Below are 10,005 nucleotides of genomic sequence, written 5' to 3'. Positions count from 1 at the left end.
TGATTGCTTCCTTGCTCCTCCTTAGTTCCTACTTTCTTATACGTTGTTACATTTTTTCCCTGTGATGTAAACCCCTAGTTTTAGTGGGTCAGGGAGATGGGTTTGAGACTGAGCTCCCATGTTCTTGACTGCAGCACCCAAAATTAAAGCCTTCTTCCTTGGCAATAATTGTTATGTCAATGATTGACTTTCTGTGCTATGGAAAACAGGAGCTAGACCAAACCCCTGGTGTTTCAGTAACACAAGCATTTTCTATATCTTTTTTTTTTTTTCCCGAGACGGAGTTTCACTCTGTCGCCCAGGCTGGAGTGCAGTGCCGCAATCTTGGCTCACTGCAAGCTTCGCCTCCCAGGTTCACGCCATTCTCCTGCCTCAGCCTCCCGAGTAGCTGGGACTACAGGTGCCTGCCACCATGCCTGGCTAATTTTTTGTATTTGTTAGTAGAGACGGGGTTTCACCATGTCAGCCAGGATGGTCTCTATCTCCTGACCTCGTGATCCGCCTGCCTCGGCCTCCCAAAGTGCTGGGATTACAGGCGTGAGCCACCGCGCCCAGTCAGCATTTTCTATATCTTAAGAAGTATGGAACTGTACACTTCTTTGAGGCAGATGTGCCTTTGTTCTGGAAAAAAAAAAAAAATGCCGGAAGTGTTCTGCACAAGGGGACAGGCAGTCATGGACTATCACTGCTAAGCTTATACAGTTAAGCAAGTTTAAGCATGCCAGCTTAAAAGTACCACTGGTAGACCCAGTACAGTGGCTTACACCTGTAATCCCAAGCAGGAGGCAGGGAGGCCAAGGTGGGTGGATTGCTTGAAGCCAGGAGTTTGAGGCCAGCCTGGGCAACAAAGGGAGACCCCCATCTCTACAAAAAATAAAAAATTAAGTCGGGCGCAGTGGCTCATGCCTGTAATCCCAGCACTTTGGGAGGCCGAGGCAGGTGGATCACAAGGTCAGGAGTTCGATACCAGCCTGACCAACATGATGAAACCCCATCTCTACTAAAAATACAAAAATTAGCTGGGCATGGTGGCGCATGCCTGTAATCCCTTCTACTCAGGAGACTGAGGCAAGAAAATCGCTTTCCTGCGAGGTAGAGGTTGCAGTGAGCTGAGATCGCGCCACTACACTCCAGCCTGGGCGACAGAATGAGACTCTGTCTCAAAATAAAAAGGAAAAAGAAATAAAAAAATAAAAAATTAGCCAGATGTCATGGTATGTGCTTTAGTCCCAGCTACTTGGAAGACTGAGGTGGGTTGGAAGGCTGAGGCAGGTCGGAAGGTTGAGGTAGGAGGATCCCTTGAATCTAGGAGTTCAAGGCAGCAGTGAGCTATGATCATGCCACTCCACTCCAGCCTGGGAGACAGAATAAGATCCTGTCTCTAAAAGAAAAAATAATAATAATAAAGTACCACTGGTGAAAGTGTATTCTGGTGACATAATCTTGTGTAACTTAGTTTTTTACTGGTTTTTTATTTGGGGGTTTTACTTCAAAGACTGGGAACTTGTTTGGGTGTGCGTAACCAGCTTAAACTAGAATTGGTTTTTTAAAATGTAGTTTAGGTATTTCAAATGCTGAATTTCATGTATTTAGGAAAGTTACTGATTCTAAATATGTATCTAGATGCTGGTGTTACTCCAAATGCTAACGTTAAAAATGTGTTTTGAAGAGTTATACAGAGAACATCAACATTTATATAATCACCCCTATTTTTCAAATAAGGAAACTGAAGCTACAAGAGACAAACTGGCCCAAGGTCACATACAGCTAGTAAGTGTCAAAATGAAGTTTTAACCCAAGTCTGAATGCCTCTTATCCATGCTCTTAACCACTGCACTGCAGTAGAGTATACCTACCTCTTGCAGTGGACATTTGGGAAAATACTTACAACTGGATTATAGAGCTGGTCACTTTTGAAGTACAAAATCACATGGTCTGAAGTGGAGTGTAATTACATACAAGCTACATCTTAAGTATATGTTATTGCAGAATCTTCCCTTGCTGTGGCTTGCTCACCCCAATCATTGAAATCATCTGTGCCTCTGTGAGGACATATTCCCAGAAGTGCTGTGACGCACATGCTTACCTTAAAAACTGTGGTTTGGCCAGGCGCAGGGGCTCATGCCTGTAATCCTAGCACTTTGGGAGGCTGAGGTGGGCGGATCACCTGAGGTCAGGAGTTCAAGACTAATCCTGGCCAACATAGTGAAGCCCCATCTCTACTAAAATACAAAAATTAGCTGGGCATGGTGGCAGGTGCCTGTAATTCCAGCTACTTGGGAGGCTGAGGCAGGAGAATTGCTCGAACCCAGGAGGCGGAGATTGCAGTGAGCAGAAATGGCGCCATTGCACTCCAGCCTGGTCAAAAAAAGCAAAAGTCCGTCTCAAAAACAAAACAAAACCAAACAAAAAACAAACTTGTGGGTTTTTTTCTAGGTATATTATTAGTTCAGTCTGCCTTCCAAGTTTGGCTATGAAGAAAGTAGGTAAGTAGGTGAGTGTAATAAGTTATACATCTTGGATGCTTAATGAAATTTCAGTGTTGCCCTTTGGCATATTCCCTCAACAGGGTGTTTCAAAAGTCTCAGTCCAGTTTTGTTTTTTTTTTTTTTTTTTTTTTTTGAGACAGACTCTCGCTCTGTCACCCAGGCTGGAGTACAGTGGTGCGATCTCGGCTCACTGCAAGCTCCGTCTCCTGGGTTCACGCCATTCTCCTGCCTCAGCCTCCCGAGTAGCTGGGACTACAGGTGCCCGCCACCACGCCCAGCTAATTTTTTCTGTGTTTTTAGCAGAGATGGGATTTCACTATGTTAGCCAGGATGGTCTCGATCTCCTGACCTTGTAATCCGCCTGCCTCTGCCTCCCAAAGTGCTGGGATCACAGACATGAGCCACGGCGCCCGGCCTCAGTCCAGTTTTAAGATTTAAATATGTTTCATTGAGCACCTACCAGATTACTAGATAGAAAATTCCAGATGAACCTGGTGGGCCTGCCATTTATGAGAGAAGCCAAAGAGCCAAGTATGAAGGATAGGGCCACAGGAAGTACAGACTTTGGAAAGGAACAGAGTGGAAGAGTGGAGACAGTGGGATAGTACAAAGCTACTCAGGGCACGATGTGGGATCTCCTCCACAATCCTTAAGAATTGCAGTAAAATTGCCAAATTTAGAAAATGCTGATTGTATCTGGATTTCTTGTGGAAAATAGCAAAACTTATCAGGGTTTGGTACAGGACAGGGTGAAAATAGCATGCACAAATGTCCAAGAGCGTGGAGACACCTAGTATGAAGTACAGCTTGGAAATCCCTGGAGGATGCTGAGATATAAGCGGCAATTGAGGGTGACCTAAGACAGTATCTGGGCTACAACATCATTAGATAAGATGGACTGCCTTGATTTTTTGTTTTGTTTTGTTTTTGTTTCCCCTTGATAGTTTTTCTTTTCTTTTTTTTTTTTTTTTTTTTTGAGACGGAGTCTCACTCTGTCGCCCAGGCTGGAGTGCAGTGGTGCGATCTTGGCTCACTGCAACCTCCCCCTCCTGGGTTCAAGCAATTCTCCTGCCTCAGCCTCCCGAGTAGCTGGGACTACAGGCACACACCACCATGCCTGGCTAATTTTTGTATTTTTAGTAGAGACAGGGTTTCACCATGTTGGCCAGGCTCGTCTCAATCTCCTGACCTCGTGATCTGCCCACCTCAGCCTCCCAAAGTGCTGGGATTACAGGCGTGAGCCACTGCCTGGCCTCCCCTTGATAGTTTTTCTTAAAGACGTTATTGTTTTAGAGCAGTTTTAGGTTCATAGCAAAACTGAGAGGAAGGTACAAAGATATCCCATTTAGCCCCTGCCCCCACACATGCACAGCCTCCCCGATTATCAACAGCCTCTTGAATGTTTACAACAAAGTTGACTAATCTCAGTGGCCATGGCCTTTATTTCATTCTTCATCAAGTCCCAGCTTCTTCATAATATAAACATATATATGAGTGCCTTCTGTGTTCTAGTCACTTTAAAGACATGCATTATTTCCTCTACTCAGGCTACCTTATGAAGGAAAGTTTCACAAATGAAGGATCTGAGCTCAGAGAATTTTTTTTCTTCCTAGATGGAGTCTCGCTCTGTCCCCCTGGCTGGAGTACAGTGCCATGATCTTGGCTCACTGCAACCTCCACCTCGTGGCTCAAGCAATTTTCTTGCCTCAGCCTCCCGTGTAGCTGGGATCACAGGTGTGTGCCACCACACCTGGCTAATTTTTTGTATTTTTAGTAGACAAGAGGTTTGCCATGTTGCCTAGGCTTGAGCTCAGAGAATTTAAGCAACTTACGCCAGTTTCCGCAGCTCATGACTCTCTGTTTCTTCCAGTGAACCACACTGCCTCACATGCCTCATTCCATGGTTATTTTCTATATTCACAAGGAATTCCTGACTTTTATTTCTTTCCCCTTAATACTATGCCCAAGACTGTCTCCTTGTCTTGGTCAACTTTCTCTAGCATGGTGAATAGATAGCCTTGTGTAACAGTGTTGTAACCTGACAGGTGCAGAGTACAGGTGCCCTGGTTGCTACCACAGAAGGTGAAAAACTATCCTTAGCTCTGCCCACAGGCTCAGTAAGTCACAGGGCTCTTGGCATCCCTGAGGCCACTCCAAGCTCTGGAGCATGGAAAATGCTCCCACTATTTAAAGAATAAAACAAAGTCATTCATACATAGTGTTGACATCTAGCAGGCAATTCAAGGGTTCTTGATTAACTGGTAATTTAGTCATTTTTATTTAACTTATATGGGTCATGGGGTAGGAGTGATGACAAATACAGAACAGTTTCTCTGTGGTTTGATTCTATAAACTTGCACAAGGAATCAAGACAGAAGAAAGGCTAGTTCCAGGACCTTGAACAGAAATTTTTGGCCAGGCCTGTCACAAACTCATTCTAGCCCAGCAACTTCACTGTATGAAGTGAATTTCAAGGTCCAGGAAGAAGAAAGGTACAGCTAGTTAGTGCAACAGTGGAAATCAGTTCCTACTTTTGCAAAAAGTGCTCTAGGGAATTAAAACGGGTCTCTATTGTCTGCTTTGCCACTGAATGACTGCAATTATTATTCCTGTTCCTTAATTTTTTTCCAAAATGAGCTATGGCAAGAAAGAACAGGAGAGGAACTCTGGGCAAAGGCTACCAAAATGGACTGGCAATGCAACATGTCTGAACATCCAGAATTAAAGGTGTGGTTTTTAATACCTTTTTATGGCTGGATTGACCATGCGTCTGGATTGTCAGCTAATGAGAATGCAGCCGAAGCCTTGTTGGCGTTCCCTGTTTTAGCCACATCTTTTGGTCTCCAGCCCTTGTCTCAACGTAATGGGAGAACTAGGCAATATTCCCCACTCCTCTCATAAGGCCCCTCTCAAACTCACCTCAGCTAAAAATAGCACACCTATATAAAGGCTATGAACAGTAGGCTCTCACTGAGTCCTAATCCCAAGACTGCCAGTGCCAATGCCTAGCGGACTCTGCATCTTTCCTGAAGTAACTAACATAGGCTTTACCAAAGGGGAGACCATTCACCCTTTTTGTTTGTTTGTTTGTTTGTTTTGAGACAAAGTCTTGCTCTGTTGCCCAGGCTGGAGGGCAGTGGTGTGATCTTGGCTCACTGCAACCTCCCCGTCCTGGGTTCAAGCAATTCTTCTGCCTCAGCCTCCTGAGTAGCTGGGACTACAGGGTGCTCACCACCATACCTGCCTAATTTTTTTTTTTTTTTTTTTTTGTATTTTTAGTCGAGACGGGGTTTCACCACGTTGGCCAGGCTGGTCTCAAACTCCTGACCTCAACTGATCCACCCACCTCGGCCTCCCAAAGTGCTGGGATTACAGGTGTGAGCTACCCGCCCCGCCCCATTCACTCTTTAACAAATATTTCCTGATGGATGACTCTGTGCGTGGCACGAGACTAGCACATAAGGATGGATACAGAGTTGAACAATGACTGCCCTCAATAAGTTTCCAGTCAACTAGGTGAGGCACGGAGTAAACAGACAATTTCACCTTTGCATCCCCTGGGCCTCACATTGTGCTTGCTATATTGTAGGTGCTTATGTTGGTGGATAAGACCAACTCCAGCTCTTACTACTTAAGAGGCAAACAGGAAAACAATGACAGTTGGCCGGGCACCATGGCTCACGCCTGTAATCCCAGCACTTTGGGAGGCTGAGGTGGGCGGATCATGAGCTCAGGAGTTCAAGACCAGTCTGACCAATATGGTGAAACCCCGTCTCTACTAAAAACACAAAATTTAGCCAGGTGCAGTGGCGCACACCTGTAGTCTCAGCTACTCGGGAGGCTGAGGCAGGAGAATCACTTGAACCTGGGAGATAGAGGTTGCAGTGAGCCGAGATTGCACCACTGCACTCCAGCCTGGGCGACAGAGCGAGACTCCATCAAAAGGAAAGAAAGAGAGAAAGAGAGAAAGAAGGAAGGAAGGAAGGAGGGAAGGAAGGAAGGAAGGAGAAAGAAAGGAGGGAAGGAGGGAAGGGAGGAAGGAAGAAAGGAAGGAAGGAAGGAAAGAAGGAAAGAAAGAAAACAATGACAGCACAGTGTTTAAGTGCTATGAAAGAGGTCTGCCCAGGGAGCTGGGAGAACTCTGGAGAGAGGGATCTAGTGGGAGCACTGGTTGAATAAAGCCACTGTGGCACTAAGAAATTTCTGAAACATCACCAATTAGTTGAGACAGTAAAGGTCCCTGTTTTAACACTTTGACTTCAGATGGTAAATGATATTATCTTCAAGTCACCTAGTTCCTGCAACCAGTTCTAAGAGCTTGGGGCGAAGACAAGGAAATTCCAGGGGAAGGTTTTGCATATACTAGCTGCAGGCACAATTGTAAGGGAAGTTTGGCCCTGCTGGAGCCTCCTTCCAAGCTCTGTTCCACAGTTTTGATTTCTCCTTGTCTGAAAGGCCTCTCCCAGAAAGAATCCTAAACTAATCCATTCTGATACGTGAATGACTGGTAATGTCATTGACATTATCTCCCAGATGACAGTGTTTCCCAGATTTGCTTGAGGATAAGAATCACCTGGTCTCATTCCTAACTGTACTTTTAATCTTGTCTTTCTCCTGGAAATTGGTATTCAGTATGTCTGGGATAGGTCTTGGAATCTGTTTTTAACAAGGTCTCCAGGTAATTTTTTTTTTTTTTTTGAGACAGAGTTTTTTGCTTTTGTCACCCAGGCTGGAGTGCAGTGGCACAACCTCAGCTCACTGCAACCTCCGCCTCCCGGGTTCAAGTGATTCTCATGCCTCAGCCTCCCGAGTAGCTGGGATTAGAGGCACCTGCCACCATGCCTGGCTAATTTTTGTATTCTTAGTAGAGATGGGGTTTCGCCATGCTGGTCAGGCTGGTCTCGAACTCCTGACCCCAAGTGATCGGCCTGCCTCAGCCTCCCAAATTGTTGGGATTACAGGCGTGAACCACCGTGCCCAGGCAGGCTCCAGGTAATTCTTAACCTCGGGCAAATTTGGGAAACCATGATCTAAAGCATTATCCATAGTCATTTGCAATAAAGCCTTTGATTCCCACAAGTGGCATCTCAAACACACATATCTAAGTAATACAGTGTCAAGATTATTAAAAACATAATAATAAAACAGAACTTATGTTTGAAGAACATCTTGTGGTTTACATTATTACTGGTCCCTGGCCTGTTAAGAACTAGACTGAACAGCAGGAGTTGAGCCATGGATGGGCAAGCATTATAGCTGAGCTCTGCCTCCTGTCAGATCAATGGGGGCATTAGATTCTCATAGGAATGCGAACTGTATTGTGAACTGCGCATGGGATGGATCTAGGTTGCACGTTCCTTATGAGAATCTAATGCCTGATGATCTGAGGTGGAGCAGTTCCATCCCAAAACCATCCCCCACCCCCATCCATGGAAAAATTTGCTTCCACAAAACCAGTCACTGGTGCCAAAAAAGGTTGGGGACCACTGACCTATTCCATATACATTACCGCATTAGAACCTCCTAAGAGCCTGGTAAACTGTGTAGGCCAAAGATTCTTGTCTCCATTTTAGGAATGAGGAAACCCTGCCAGAGTATAACTTGTGATATAACTGGAAAGAAAGCAAATGTATCATAAATGACGCAAGAACAACACAAAACAAGATGCCCACTTTTGCAAAAGAAGAAATCTTCCAATTTATAAGATCTGAAGAGATATCAAGTCCAAGGGTAGTCTAAAGCAAATAGGAGTCAAAAGCCTCCCAGAGGTGGGAGATGTGTCTCCTTTTGGAAATTCAGTTGTTTTTCATGGCACCATACAATTTTTCTATACTGGATTCTTTTTTGTTGTTGTTTTGTTTTGTTTTTTTGAGACGGAGTCTCACTCTGTCGCCCGGGCTGGAGTGCAATGGCAGGATATCGGCTCACTGCAACCTCTGCCTCCCAGGTTCAAGCAATTATCCTGCCTCAGCCTCCCGAGTAGCTGGGATTATAGGCACCCGCCACCAGGCCTGGCTAATTTTTGTATTTTTAGTAGAGACAGGGTTTCACCATGTTGGCCAGCTGGTCTTGAACTCCTGACCTTAGGTGATCTGCTCACCTGGGCCTCCCAAAGTGCTGGGATTACAGGCGTCAGCCACTGTGCCTGGCCTTCTATACTGGATTCTTATGTGAGCTGTACCAGTTACATTTTCCACAACCACATATTATACCACAAACCAGTCTGACCTGCAAGGCAAGTACAAGCATTGGTCCTTTTGTAATGCCCTGCTGCCTAACCAGTTTGTATTTGCAAAAGCGACACGTGGCCAGGTTAAGTTGGAGATGTCCTAGGGAAGGGTGGATGGTGGTTGTATGAGGCCTTGCCTAGGGTCCTTTCTGGGCCTACTTAGGGCTTCAGATGCAATGGAGATTTTATTTCATCAAATGGTATTAACGTCATTTCTGGATCAGGCCTTGTGCTGGCAGCCTGAAGAATTCATAGTCTAGGTAGGAGAGAAAGGAAGATATACATGTGGCTCGTGATTACCTAAGTTAAGATGAATTGTAAAGCAGAATAAGCAACATTCTATGGTGATGGAGCAGGAGTTAATAGTTCTCATGGAAGATCCTGGAAGGTTAGTGGAGGAAGGAGCATTTCCACTGGGCCTTGAAAGATAAGTAGGTATTCCAAAGACAGAGAAGGGCATTATAAATTGAGGAAATCTGTGAACAACGTTATCAGAGGCATGAGCTTAAGGAAGATCTACTGGCAGCCTAGGTGGGGCAACTGGGGAAAATTCTTTGGGCCTTTTTCTTATGGAGAGGGGATCGGTCAACATTTCACCTTACTCTTCCTCTAAACATCAATACAATTTAATTTTGAAAACTGTATCTTTAATTATACTCCAAGGGGCCTATGGAAGTTACTGATAGTGTGGCCTCCTTTCAAGGGAGAGTATTTGAGGTAGCCAGTGCTGGTTGAGTTGTCCCAGACCCTGCTGTCTTCCACGGATAGCCAAATGTATTGGGCTAGAGTATAGGGTACATCAGAAGAGGATTGCAGTACTTTCTTTGGCAGCACATATACTAAAAAAAGGAACAACACAGAGAAGATTAGCATGGACCCCTGCACAAGGATGACAAACAGATTCATGAAGCATTCCACATTTTTTTAAAAAAAGAAGAGGTTGCAGAGATCCTGAGCAAAAAGAACAAAGCTGGAGGCATCACACTGCCTTACTTCAAAATACACTTTGGTTACAAAGCCATAGTAACCAAAACAGTATGCTGCCAGCATAAATACAGACCTGTAGACCAATGGAACAGAATAGAGAACCCTGGAAAAAGTCCACGCATTTACAGCCAATTCATTTTTGAAAAAAGGTCCCAAGAACATACCTTGGGGAAAGAACAGCCTCTTCAATAAATGGTGCTGGGAAAACTGGATATCCACATGCAGAAGAATGAAACTAGACCCCTATCTCTCACCACACACAAAAATCAAATCAAAATAAAGACTTAAATCTAAGACCGG

The 10,005-nt window shown here is 44.8% G+C and overlaps 1 non-coding gene across 1 annotated transcript; it reads left to right on the top strand.

Annotated features, from left to right (window-relative positions):
* The first annotated feature begins 9,533 nt into the window (after window positions 1-9,533).
* LOC114675163 (U6 spliceosomal RNA) lies at window positions 9,534-9,642 on the top strand. Its single transcript, XR_003726258.1, has one exon. It is a non-coding gene; the product is annotated as a U6 spliceosomal RNA (small nuclear RNA).
* The last annotated feature ends 363 nt before the right edge of the window (window positions 9,643-10,005 follow it).

This window comes from Macaca mulatta, chromosome X (genome assembly GCF_049350105.2).
Source record: "Macaca mulatta isolate MMU2019108-1 chromosome X, T2T-MMU8v2.0, whole genome shotgun sequence".
Taxonomy (NCBI): Eukaryota; Metazoa; Chordata; class Mammalia; order Primates; family Cercopithecidae; genus Macaca; species Macaca mulatta.
The sequence above is the reverse complement of the archived record's forward strand: the minus strand, read 5'-3'. Positions and strand labels throughout refer to the sequence as shown.